Genomic DNA, 14,742 nt, shown 5'->3' with positions numbered 1-14,742 from the left:
GTTGAAGAAAAAATATTCTCTAAAGTTTTTTCATTCAATTATATTTTTCTCTTTAAATAAATACCATTAGCACCTAAACATACACAATAGCAATATTACGGAGACAGACACAGTCTGTGAGTATACGAGTTACGATTATTTTTCGCGTTAAAAGAGTTAAAAGTATATTCGATTTTGATTCAATTCTCTCGAAAAATAATGGAATGTCTAACGTAATAAAATTAGGTCGCTTTTCTTTGGCAATTATAACATCCGATCAAGTTGTTTTCTTGTAATGCAATTGTAGTACTTTTTACTTAATTCATACTGTTGGATATAAACTTATAGCAGAAATAAGAGGCCATTATCCAATCGATTCAGTTTTTCAGGTGATCTTCTGTGATGGAAATAAATTGAAACCTGAGTGGTATTGCTTTATACTGCAGTGACATACGGAACAAGCTGCGTTCATTTTCGATACATAACTTTGTAAACGGAAGTTGGATGATTTGGGAAAGATTCTTTGAAATTCTTGATTGTTTTTCATCAGTACAGGGTTTGTCTCCGAGGTAAAACGTTCTATGAATCCTCGAAAAACATTTCAGACCTTTATAAGACCATTTAAACTATATTGCCACCCACAAAAAACTATTTCTTTCGCTGCCCTTGGAATATTACTTCAATGCTCGGCTCAACCAAAGACTTTTAAAGGTATCTGGCAATACTCAAATTTTTTTAGGGCTGCTAAAAATGTACGATATTAATTTGGAAGTTACTTTTATGTAGAAAAATGCGGTTTTAGGTGCGATTTTTTAATTCACGGCTAGGAAATAAAATAATTTAAAATTAATATTTAAGTGAGTTTTAGGGTTGTTTCTTTCATTCTTTCTTCCGTTGTGTTATTTCAGAACCTTCGCATATTAATAACCAGATAAACATATATACAGTTATTCAAACCTTATTTTTGTATTGAGGCTGCTTATTGTTGTAAATTAACATCTTGAATACATAGTTGTTGTAATTCGGCAAATGCAATACTATTCATATTTGTCTTGTCAGTAATCAGAATTTAGATTGCATAACTGCATTCGAAGGACATTGAAATTAGCAGTAGACTGCCGTTCTACGCATAGTTGTCCCATGTTACTCATTAACAATTTTCACTTTTCTTTATAAAACGATGTTTTATTCGTAATCATCCGGAAAAATAAAAAAAAAACTAATTGTTCGTTCCCAGTTTTTGAAAACACAACATCAAGCTTAATTGTCCCATGTTGATATTCTAGGCATAACTGTCCCACCATATATTTTTTGTAGATCCATAATAATACATCGGTTCAGGTACTAGAATTTTATATCACGTTTTCATTTCTTGTATGGAAGAACGAACTAATCCTCAAACAAATAAAAAAAAAAGTTTAACACGTGTGCGCCTTGTTAACGAATGCCTAATAACAATGAAATGTATATTCTGCCAAGGTATTGGCGATCTAACGTACAAATCTACACCTAGGCGGCGCTGCGGTGAAAGTTATGATGGTTTTAAATTTTGCAATGTGAGCTTATGGAAGATTTTTAGCTCTTTCCATAAATTACAATCGTATAGTCATATAAGATTATACGATTGCGATGAGTTTGGAATAAATTTACCTCTGCGCAATTTTATATATAAAATGTTACTTTCTTGCCACTTTCTGTAGCGAAAACTGTATAAATGTTGACAATGGTTGAATCGAAAAAGGAAATTCGAGAGCACAATCGAAAACAAGTTGAAAAAATATGGTTTCTGCATGCAAGAACGCAAAGCGTAAACGATCGGTGAGACATCTGGATTCTGTTTTTGAACTAAGAAAATGATGAAAATGTAACCTAAAATTGAAAAACAAATCACGTATGTTTTACTTCCGGACTTTCCAAGGTAGTTCTCACATGCAAGAACCATGCATTTTTCTACTTGTTTTTGATGGTGCTCTAGAATTTCCGTCTTTGATTCAACCATTGTAAATATTTCTACAATTTTCACTACTGAAAGAGATAATAAAATAACATGTTATATATAAAAATGCGCAGAATTAAATTTCTTAAAAACTCATCGCAATCAAATAATCTTTTATGATTATAACATTGTAATTTATGGAAAGAACTACAAACCTTCCATAAGCTCCCATGGCAAAATTTAAAACCATCATCACTTTCACCGCAGCGCCGCCTAGGTGTAAATTTGTACGTTAGATCGCCAATAGCAGATCACTCACTGCGCTTACACCTCTGTATGATTCACAAGCGTCACTACCATATACAGGTCGGATTCGATTATATTCAATTTTGGACTCGATTATATACAGTTTGAAAAAACTTTTTTTTTTCACATTTTTAATATGACTCATTCCGAGAGAAAATTTAACCTTTCAACGTTAAGGTGAAATTTAAGAGTCTATTATATCGCAGTGAGGTAAAAATCGTAATTTTTGAAGATTTTGATTGAATTTTCACAAGAAATAATTTATATCGATATTGCAACGAAATTAAGAAAGATAGAAGTTTGGTGTCAAAGAACAATTAGAGAGCTTTAGCTCAATTGATAGAAATAATCAAGTTCAATATAAATTTTTAGGATAAAATTGATAATATCACATTAAAAATTACAAACTTTTGAGTTTTCACTTTCAAATTGTCCACTAATTTAGATATTGTAGTGGAACCTTGTTGTTAACATTTTCTTCTTTCAAATAGAAGCTACAGAAAACATTTCCGGAGTATACTTTTTTATGTAGAGCCAGTTTGAGGCAACAGAGTCCGGAACAAAAAAAAAAGTTCTACAACTAAGTCATTGCTGATCCTCTATAACTTTCAGAGGTATTCTGGATAATTTTCTTTTCATATGAGAAAGGTGTTTTCTGACTTTAAGGAGATGAATCAAAAATCAAATTCTTCTTTTACATTCAAAGAACGGAAAAAAATGCATGGAAAATGAATAATTTTTTTTTAATGCGTTGTATCGAGGGTACGTAATTACAAGGGTACGCTATATCGAAGTTTCCCTGTATGAAGCAATAGCAAAAATGTATAATGTTTATTAATAATTTATAATAATTAAGTTTTTCCAGACCGCCTGTTTCACTGTTCAGCTCGGATTGACATAACACAAGTATGGACAAAAATGACAAAGATAAACCTTTCGAATAAAGGCCAATTCATGGCAACTAACTCCATTTATCTGTGTTCTAGTTCAATTTGAAGTTCTATGTCTGTTTAAAAAAACTCTCTAATGTTTTCGCTAATCGCTTCATTTTAACACCAATCCGTGAAGCTATACTATTGTACGTTATTGTACCACGAAGTTCCCAGAACCAAAAGATTTTATCAAGCAGTTGACTTATTCGTGCGAAAAATAACCCTAGGAATTCCACTTACCCGCTCTCATTCGTGAACCGAGCTTAAACTGAATTAGAACATAACAAACGCAAACAGGTCACACAACGATCATCATAGGCTCCGAAACTATAGGAAAAGGGCGATTTAGTGAAATGCATCGCATGCATTCACTAAGTTATGCTGTTTCGGATATTGCTCGCTTGCATGCGATATATGCTCTCACGTGATCGCAGCCTAAATACGCCTCTACAAATGTCGACGCCGGCGAGAGTGGATTAAATTAAACCTAGGAAGTCTATGGGAAGCCGGCCCGAATCAGCTCAGCGCGAGAAAGGAAGTTGAATGGGTTGGAGAAGCGGAAAACGCAATGTCAATGCCGCAATAAGTCGTGCCGTCTACTTCTACTGTCGCTTCGCGAACTGCACTGGCTGTTGTTTGCACTTGAGAAGGGCCATACAGCTGCAGATGATCGACTGATGTAAGTCGAGCATATACATACAAAAGAAAACACGAGATTTAATCAAGTATCCCTCTACATGTCTTACACTCATAAAGGGAGTTCCAAGAAAATAATTGTGTTTGGAATGCTCCATATATAGATCATCTTGGAAAAAATCTAATGTAGTTTGGAAGATTACCGGGGCTTTAATTTCGTTTTAATCATGTGGCCGTGGAGTCATGATGGAGTCATCTCGGGAGCCACAGCTTCAACTGCAGTGTACATGTATGCATGTAACCAAGCTGGGGTCAGAGCCGTCGGTCACTTAATTAAGTCGGTGCAAAACAACATGATACGGATTGATATACCTGCAAGCAGACTGATCTTTCCGGTGCTGAGAGGAAGATCAAGATTCGAGAAGAAGCAGCAAAACAACGTGAGCGAGAGAAATTGCATAATGGGCTCTAGCCCGAGTGGAGGATACCTTTCAGTTAATGGGGCCCCCGATGCGATAGACGACTATATGTGGTGCATAATTTGCAAATAACTTCGCGTTTCGTGCGATGTTGGTTGGGTTGTTATTGTTCTCTCTGTCCTCCCCCTTTCCACCTTCAAACGTTTCTAATCGAAAATTAATCAATTGTGCTTTTCCAAGTACTTTTCCGACGTCTGGCCGGCTCATCATCCTATACGGTAATGCGATTTTATGTGCTGCATATTGATTCGGTGGTTTCCTGTGTGTTTGAATCGTGGGCTGTGTTATGTTAATGGTTTGTGGTTTAGGCTCCAACGAAATTGAAAAGTTCACTCATAAATTTTGAATAGATGATCCAAGAGGGCTCTCCACATAACGAGTGGCAACATTGGTGGAAATTCGTCTAATGTCTAATTGAGATGTTATGTGATTGAAAATGGTTTGACTTATCTGTACATGTAACATAAACATGCTGTAAAAACCAAAAAAAGTCGATCGGAACAACGAGAGCGAAGGCAAATAATTTCCAATTTTCCGATGAATTCATTGTGCACTAGGTTTTATAACTATAGAAACACTCAATATTTCTGGGGTTTTAGCGTCTTCACAACATGGCCTGATTCACAATATTCTTTTTTTCGTGTAACGTTCGTTGCTAGTGGTGCGATCTGCAAAGCCTTAGCCCCACCATCTACAGGAGGACTATCAAGCCATTTTTTCTGGTGTGGAATCTGGCCAAGACACCTGGTATCGATCCCAGAACATTGTTACTGATTGTAATATTATCGTGAATTACTTTACATTTTTTTTTCGATGAAACACACACTGAACCAAATCACCCCAAATCAAATTTTAATGTCCAAAAATCATCTCTTTTATTTTATGATATATTAGCTGACCCGGCAAACTTCGTCCTGCCCAAAATTTGTGTTTTGTTATCAATACCTTCAAACATCCACGTTTTCTTACTATGAGCAAGTTCATGGGTCCAATCGCAGAACTGTTCATTGATTGATCTTCTAATCGACCCCGTGGAGTTTAACTTTTACTATAAAATTCCTTGTATTTCTAACAAAACCCATCATTATAATATCAGATTATTTTCATACACAATCCTCGTTCAAGATTTTTCAACCACTTGCAAATGACATGTTTCTCCGTTACATGGAATAAATGTTTTATACAGAAAATATGATAGAACGAAGACAGCTCTAAATCGTTAAATTGCTTCCTCGAATTCTGCTCTTACCCTTTTTTGTATAGATAGAAGAAGATATAGGAGTGCGTTTCATCACATTAAAATCCATTTCCAGTTTCGAACAAAGATCAATTTCGCTAGCGCAAACATTAATAGACTAACAGTCCTTGTCACTATGTAATCGTAGAACATATGGGAATTTGATTTTCCGAATTTTCCCTTTTTAAGATCGGAGTTTTCCGGAAATTTTCAATTGTCATATTTGGTTGGAATATTTTTGGTTGAAATATGTGTAATATTTTTATGGGACCTCCTCTCCATTCCAGAGGAGGGAGGGGTGTCATACTATTATAGAAACATTTATTGCACCCTGAAACCTCCACATACCAAATTTGGTTTCATTTGTTTGATTTATTCTCGAGTAATGCAAAAATTTGAGTTTCATTTGTATGGCAGCCCCCTCTTAAAGAGGGGGTGGAGAGTCTAACCATCATAGAAACATTCATTGTACCCTAAAACCTTCACATGCAAAATTTGGTTACATTTGCATGATTAATTCTCGAGTAATGCAGAACTTTGTATTTCATTTGTATGGCAGACCTCCCCCTTAGAGAGGGGGAGGAGTATCTAACCACCGTAAAAACATTTATTGCACTCTAAAACCTCCACATGCCAAGTTTGGTTTCATTTGCTTGATTAATTCTCGAGTTATGCAGAAATATGTGATTCATTTTTATGGCAGCCATCTAAGAGAGGGGGAGGAGTATCTAACCACCATATAATCATTTATTGCACCCTAAAACTTCCACATGCAAAATTTCGTTCCATTTGCTTGATTCGAGTAATGCAAAAATTTGAGTTTCTGTTGTATGGCAGCCCTCTCTTATAGAGGGGGTGGAGAGTCTAACCAACATAGAAACATTCATTGCACCCTAAAACCTCAATATGTCTAATTTGGCTTCATTTGCTTGAACAATTCTCGAGTAATGCTGAAATTTGTATTTTATTTGTATGGCAGACCCCCCTTAGAGAGGGGGGTGGAGAGTATAACCATCATAGAAACATTTATTGCACCCTTAAATCTTCAGATGCCAAATTTGGTTTCATTTGCTTGATTAATTCTTGCATTATGCAGAAATTCGTGTTTCATTTGTATGGCAGCCCCCCCTTAGAGAAAGGGATGGAGAGTCAAACCATCATGGAAATATTTATTGCACCATTAGGGGTAATTTTTTTACCCTAAAAAGGAATGACAATAATTTTCCATTTCCCAAATTGAAAAAAATTCCAACATTTCTGCCGTAATCCTCAGTAGCCCTTAAACGATTATTTTAAAAATATAATTTGAACAAAGCTAAATTAAGTAATAGAACAGGAACATATACAGTACGAGGAATTCTAGCTTCCAAACATTATGTAGACGTGTATAAAGAACAGTCAGGATTATTTAGAATGACATAAAATGAAAATTACAGAAAATGAATGAGCGCAATTTTTTGTGAATTAATTTTTTGCAATAAAATTTATTCGGGTGGTTATGTAAAGGGGGGGGGGGGTGGTGGTTAGATTGCGCGAAGTCATCATCTAACGAGGAACCAAGGTTGCCCCAGCATTGGCCTCAGAATATATTTCATAACGAAAAAAAAAATTAAATAATAAATAATGAAATTCATAATGAAAACCACGCTCCGGTGACGTCAATACGTAAGTAGTAATGACACTGACACTGTATATTCTATTTTTATTGCTAATATAAACAAAATTGCGAAAAAAATGAAAAAAAATCCTCCAGGTTTTTGTCAGTTTTTTTCAAAGTTTTTCCAACTTTTTCCAATTTTTTTTTTCTTAATTTTTCCAGTTTTTTCGAAAATTTGGTTGGTATCTCTGGCAATGCGTGTATGGACATGAGGATATAAATTGCGATATACGGCCAGTTTGTGTATAATTCTCGCAAGTGCGAAATGAATCCTTGATCAACTATCTTTAATTGCTTCTACAAAACCACGCATATCATCGGTTTTTTTCAGGATTGGCATAAATTTCTACTGAAGGATTATTGTTAAAATTTCGATGCATTCTAAAGTAATATCCCGAATGTTTAACAAGCGTATTCAATAAAATAAAAATAAAATAAGTTCAACTAGGAAAATCAAATCAGCGATTAATATAACAGGAATAAACGCTCCCAAGAAAAGCGAATTAAAGGCTGAAAAAAATATTTATGATGCAAAATCTAAAACTGATGGGCTAATATTTATGACAATCACTGTAACAGTTTTCGTATAAATTAAACGTCTTGTAAGGGCGAATCTAATAGATTTTTTTTTCCATCTTTCAGAACTGAAACACAGGTATCCAAACCATCTTTTGTGTTGTTTAGTTGTTTAGTTATAATGAGTTTTAGTAGAAGTACTAGGAAAATTTCTAGTAAATGGAAATTTGTCTTAAGAAGACCAATCAATGAATAGTTCTGCGATTGGACCAATGCAAGTGCGGTGAATGTTTGAAGGCATTGATTACAAAAAATCCATTTTGGGTGGGACGAAGTTTGTCGGGTCAGCTAGTGTTAAAAAATAATCAAATTTTCTACTAGTTCCGTAGTTTAATGGTAACAATATATGTGAAGGCTTAAAATATTTAATTAGCAAGAACAATAAAATTAAAAAAAAAACATTAACATTAACACGCTAATTCAGCTCCGGGGTCGGACATGATTAAATTCAACTTGTTGAAGAATCTTCCCGACTTGGCAAAACAGCGTTTGCTGAACTTGTTCAATAAGTTTCTGGATATAGTCCCACATGAATGGAGACAAGTGAGAGTGATAGCCATACGAAACCCCAACAAGCCGGCTTGCGATCACAATTCGTATAGGCCGATTGCAATGTTATCCTGTATTCGTAAATTGTTAGAGAAAATGATTCTACTTCGTTTGGACAAGTGGGTTGAAACGAACATATTGCTGTCAAATACGCAGTTTGGCTTCCGCCGAGGTAAAGGGACGAACGATTGTCTCGCGCTGCTATCTTCGTTATTTATTTATTTTTATTTATTTATTTATTTATATAGAAAGTTAACAGGCTAAACATAAATGCCCTATTAATTCAAGATAAAACTACTTATATACTAATACTACCAACTAAATACTTATATGTTAACAATGAAGTGTCTAGTGCTATTAACTTTGAGTGAGAGCAATACAGTACAATTTCTTGAGGGATGAACGAGAAATATGACAGTCAAAAACAGAACTACACAGGTTTAAAACACGACACATACTATTTACAGGTTCGTTGTATCCATAATTCGTTCGTGTTGTGGGGAGGTACAAAAAGTTCTGAAATCCAAATCCAAAAAAAAAAAAATTGCTCGCAAAAAACAAATGGATTCCGTTTTTCTCGATATCAAAGGGGCATTTGATTCAGTTTCCATGGAACTTCATAATCGTGGAATTTCACCAATTCTGAATAATTTCCTGTACAATTTACTGTCAGAAAAGCACATGTTTTTCAATCATGGCATGGCAGCTTGAAATTTTCTCGATACAGTTTTATGGGCCTACCACAAGGCTCCTACCTAAGCCCCCTCTTGTATAGTTTTCAAGTCAATGATACAGATGATTGTCTAACTAGAGACTGCACGCTGAGACAGCTTGCAGACGTTGGAATTATTTCCATCACGGGTACTAATCCCGCCGTTCTGGAAAAATCCTTGCAAGATACCCTTAACAACCTGTTCACGTGGGCTCTCAAGCTGGGTATCGAATTCTTTACGGAGAAAACCGAAATGGTCGTTTTTTCTAGGAAGCACGAACCCGCCCAATTCCAGCTTCACCTATCCGGCAAAACGATCCGGCAAACGATCAGGCACACGATCAGGCACCTATACCTACCTCGGAGTATATTTTGACTCTAAATGTACCTGGGGAATACACATTATGTATTTGAAACAGAAATGCCAGCAAAGAATCAATTTTCTCCAAACAATAACCGGAACATGGTAGGGCGCCCATCCAGGAGACCTCATTCAGTTGTACAAAACAACGATATTATCAGTGTTAGAATATGGCAGTTTTTGCTTCCGATCAGCTGCCAGGATTCATATTCTCAAGCTGGAGAGAATACAATATCGTTGCTTGTGTATAGCCATGGGCTGTTTGCATTCGACACATACGATGAGTCTCCTCTTATTTCCTAACAAGAATAAGAAAACTATTGAGTGTTTTGGTCGAAAAATTATTCAAGATTACCTTAGCATGGGTTCGCTCTCATTGCTCGATTCCAAGGAATGAGAAAGCGGACTCGCCAGCTAAGGTGGGCGCTTCAGAAGGCACACTTTTTGAAAGGCAAATTGCTTATAACGAATTTATTTCACATCCCTCGTCAGCACACACTCGTTAGTTGGCAGCGCATGTGGAGTGAAGATGAGTTCGGTCGCTGGTTACATACGATTATCCCTAAAGTCTCGACGAGTACATGGTTCAAGGGATTGAATGTAGGTCGTGATTTCATTCGCGTGATATCTCGGCTTATGTCCAATCACTACAACCTAAACGCGCATCTCTATCGCATTGGGCTCCCAGCAAACAATCTTTGTGATTTCGGCGATGGCTACCATGACATCGAGCATATTGTCTGGTCGTGTATCCGGTTCTATGCTGCTCGCTCTCAGCTCTCTAGAGCACTGTGTGTGTAAAGGCAGTCAATCGAATATCCCCGCGAATATCCGGCAATACATACACACACTCTTTACAGATACACGAACCAAAGGTTGTGCAGTCCACTGATCATTCAACAAGAGCCAAAGGTTGTACCGCTCATGACAACTCTACACGAGTCGATGTTTGTGCCGGCTTGTGACCATTCTATCCTGGATTCCTCTAGTCGAGAAGACGCACCACGCTAGATATGGGGTACAGACAAGGGGGGCGTTGCTGATTAATGGTCAGCTGCATCCCAATAGGAAGTATCCCGTGTCGGGCACACGTACAGAGCATTGGAGACAGCAGCATCAAAATTACGAAAACACCTGCAATACTAACCTCGAGCCAATCGCGAGTAATCGGTTACATATTACTAACATAGTTATAAGGCAAACATTGTCGAAATATTGAACTCCCGGAACCCGTCAGGCTGACGCCATATGAACCTTAATAAAAATATATATTTTGGATGAAAAACAAATAAATAAAATTTATGAATGTATACTATCTCATAATGTATTACTTCTATCTACTAACTTCTATCTTCTAACTATCCTAGAACAAAGCATTTGATAAATATCTCATCAATGAGGGAAATATTCCAAACTAGGTGCATTTCACACGCATTTTCTGTGCTTATCCAAACACAATTTCTTGAAGTTCACCGCCAAACTTATGCGCAATCATTATTAAATTCTTTGACAGATAATCAATCGTTAAACAATGGTGTGATCTCCCGCATATTAGCACGAAGCTATATCATTTTCCAAAACATTAACAATCTAATGATACAGCTTAAAACCAATTACAAATACGCTAAGCAATTTTCCGCTTCCATCGTACACCCAGACCTCTCAGTTCACAAAGGCTCACATGACAAGCGGTTTTTTTTCGCAGCACTGGGAAAGTGACACTTGAAGAAGCATTTCCCCTTGACAGTAGGTTTATTCGTTCGCATTCGAGGCATCTAGCACTCAAACACCCGGCCGCTACCACGGTGGTTGGGGATTTTGTGACAAATAAGGCGGCAAAAGTGGTCGGACGAGTGCGAAACCCACCTTTACCGTTTTGGGAATCGCTGCGCTACCACTTTCTTTCGCGCGGTATCAAATTACTTCCCAGTTTTTTCCGTGGGACAACGATGAGTCAAAAATGTCACCGCGAACTAGACCTGACGCTTTTATCTCCGGTCTTGGTTTCGCAACGGAGCGGATTGCGAGACATAGCGCGTGTCCGCGGCCAGCAGCAGCCCATGCGGTTGGGGATGAATTTGAAAAGAGATCCCCCGATTGATCGCGATAGTAGAAGGCCGGATGGCGGGATCAGATGGTGCCTTGTTTATCCAAGATCGAGGACGGGCGCGCGCGTTTTGCAGAAACTTGTCTCTGATCTTCGCTGGTCCCGTACCGAGGGGACGGAAACACGGGAAGTTTAAAACCAAAACGTGAATCTATTGCGTGTCCGCCAGCTGCCATTAACGCGCGCGCATTATTCCGTTGTCCCGCGTTTTGAACAATGCGATCGTAAACTGCGATAATTGATTCAAAGGGCATCGTACGCTGTGGAGCGATCGTAAAACTATGTGTAGTATTTCTTTTTGTTGATTTCGGTATGTTGATAGACATCTGATGCACTTTCTAGGGAGCCAAACAGACAGTCGATCATCACGACAACCCTGTCGGAAAGTCGTCACTGAAGGGAAATTGCTTGCTGTCGGTCTTAAACTGCATTTCCTGTGCCAATCTGCTGGGTGTTTAGTTACCGCTTGATCGCTTGATCCAAGCGCTGAGTGGCAGCAAAACATCATCAGTATGCATAAGATTAGCTCACCGGATATGGGTTCATATGTGTATGGTTATGTAGTAAAAGTGCGACGAAGACTCGTTAAACAAATGAGCGAACACCTTTTGTTTGAAACATGACGGAGAATTCTGTATCGTTTGTGGTTCTGCTTTTATTGCATCGTCGCTGTGGACCTTCAATTGAGTTTCTACGTTTGCGAGGGCGCCGAATTGGAAATTATGTATTCTTGATTGGTCGAATTCTTGCCACTTTGACATGTATTCTTTGAATTAATTGTCCAGAATAAAGAGCCGCTCTCGTCATAAAAGATAGGTTTGTGGCGAATGTTCACACTTCAAAGTATTCGATCACTTTAGGTTGACGTCCAACCTAGCGCAATGCTAGATATGTTCTGAAATGAACAGCAAAACGCATTACACCGAGACAATTATATTTTGTCACAAAGGCCGTTTACGGACCAATTTCTGAAGATATGAATAAATTTTATAACTCGTCCGATGGGCAGAGTGTCTCGGGAGATTTCAAAATAAGAAAAAAACTTCCGATCTACCCGAAAAGAGTTCCTCGCTTGGCAAAACCTCTGTATTCGCGGACTAAAAAGTGACTCTTTCACAATAACTATGGTACCCAGAACCAGAAAAATTATCAAAAGGAATGCGCTCAGGAGATGTTGTTACTTTTTTCCAGAGCAGAAGCAATAATGGCCTCATAATAAGCATAAAATCAACTAACGTATGCCCGATATTTTGAAAAACTGAAAATAAAACCAGTAATTTTATTCTAATTAACCTTTTGTATCCGGCTTTTCTCGTATTCAACCTTCAAAAGCAAGAATCTCATCATTCTATGCTGAAAATGATTTGATTCTTCGACAGTATTTCAATAGGCAAACGCTATTCTCGTTCCTAATTTTTTTTTTTTTTTTCCAAATATATTTTTTATTAAGGCACATGTGGCGTTAGCCTGACGGGGCCGGGAGTCCAATATTTTGACAATTTTTGTCTTACAACTATGTTAGTAATATGTAACCGATTACTCGCGGTTGGCTCGAGGTTAGTATTACAAGTGTTCTCATAATTGATATGTTGCAGTCTTCGATGCTCTATACGTGTGCCCGACACGGGCTACTTCCTATTGGGATGCAGCTGACCATTAATCAGCAACGCTCCCTAGTCTGTACCCCATATCTAGCGTGGTGCGTCTTTCTCGACTCGAGGAATCCAGGATAGAATGGTCACTAGCCGGCGCAATCATCAGTTCGTGTAGAGTTGTCATGAGCGGTACAACCTTTGGCTCTTGTTGAATGATCAGTGGACTGCACAACCTTTGGCCCGTGCATCTGTAAAGAGTGTGTGTATGTATTGCCGCGACTAAGTAAAAGTTTATCGATCGGGTAGGAGGGTTATGAAACGGGGACACAACGAAGGAAACATCATTAAACGTTGACATCGGCGTTTCTGAGGAACAGGTATAGATGAAGCAGAAGATCAGGATCCCGGCTACCTAAGATATCCCGGACGGGGATATCCGATTGTCTGCCTTTTGCTCTCAGTGCTCTAGAGAGCTGAGAGCGAGCAGCATGGAACCGGATACACGACCAGACAACATGCTCGATGTCGTGGTAGCCATCGCCACAATCACAAAGATTGTTTGCTGCGAGCCCAATGCGATAGAGATGCGCGTTTAGGTTGTAGTGATTGGACATAAGCCGAGATATCACGCGAATGAAATCACGACCTACATTCAATCCCTTGAACCATGCACTCGTCGAGACCTTAGGGATAATCGTGTGTAACCAACGACCGAACTCATCTTCACTCCACATGCGCTGCCAACTAACGAGTGTGTCCTGACGAGGAATGTGAAAAAATTCGTTATAAGCAATTTGCCTTTCAAAAAGTGTGCCTTCTGAAGCGCCCACCTTAGCTAGCGAGTCCGCTTTCTCATTCCCCGGAATCGAGCAATGAGAGGGAACCCATGCTAAGGTAATCTTGAATAATTTTTCGACCAAAACACTCAATAGATGTCTTATTCTTGTTAGGAAATAAGATGAGCGTTTATCAACTTTCATTGAGCGGATTGCCTTTATTGAGCTGAGACTGTCTGAAAAAATAAAATAATGGTCGATGGGCAGTGTTTCAATGATCCCTAGAGCATAGTATATCGCACCCATTTCTGCGACATACACGGAACAAGGATATTTGAGTTTGAAAGAGGCACTGGAATTTTCATTGAAGATGCCGAAGCCAGTGGACCCGTTTATGTATGAACCGTCAGTAAAGAACATTTTATCAGATCCAACTTTCCCATATTTTTCCGAAAATATCGACGGAATAACATTGGAGCGGAGGTGATCTGGTATTCCATGGATTTTTTGTCGCATGGACAGATCAAAAATGACAGAGGAATTGCAGAAGTATGGGAAGCAAACTTGGTTGGAGATGCCTGGTGAAGGGTGCACGTCGTGGGTAAGGTACTCATGGTATAAAGACATAAAACTTGACTGAGGAGTCAGCTGGAGTAGATTTTCGAAGTTATCAATCACCAATGGATTCATGATCTTGCAACGGATGAGAAATCTGTAGGATAATTCTGTGAACCGAAGAGTAAGCGGGGGTACTCCTGCCAAAACTTCGAGACTCATCGTATGTGTCGAATGCAAACACCCCATGGCTATACGAAGGCAACGATATTGTATTCTCTCCAGCTTGAGAATATGAATCCTGGCAGCTGATCGGAAGCAAAAACTGCCATATTCTAACACTGATAAT

This window comes from Toxorhynchites rutilus, chromosome 2 (genome assembly GCF_029784135.1).
Source record: "Toxorhynchites rutilus septentrionalis strain SRP chromosome 2, ASM2978413v1, whole genome shotgun sequence".
In the NCBI taxonomy this organism is placed as follows: Eukaryota; Metazoa; Arthropoda; class Insecta; order Diptera; family Culicidae; genus Toxorhynchites; species Toxorhynchites rutilus.
Note: the sequence above shows the minus strand (reverse complement) of the source record.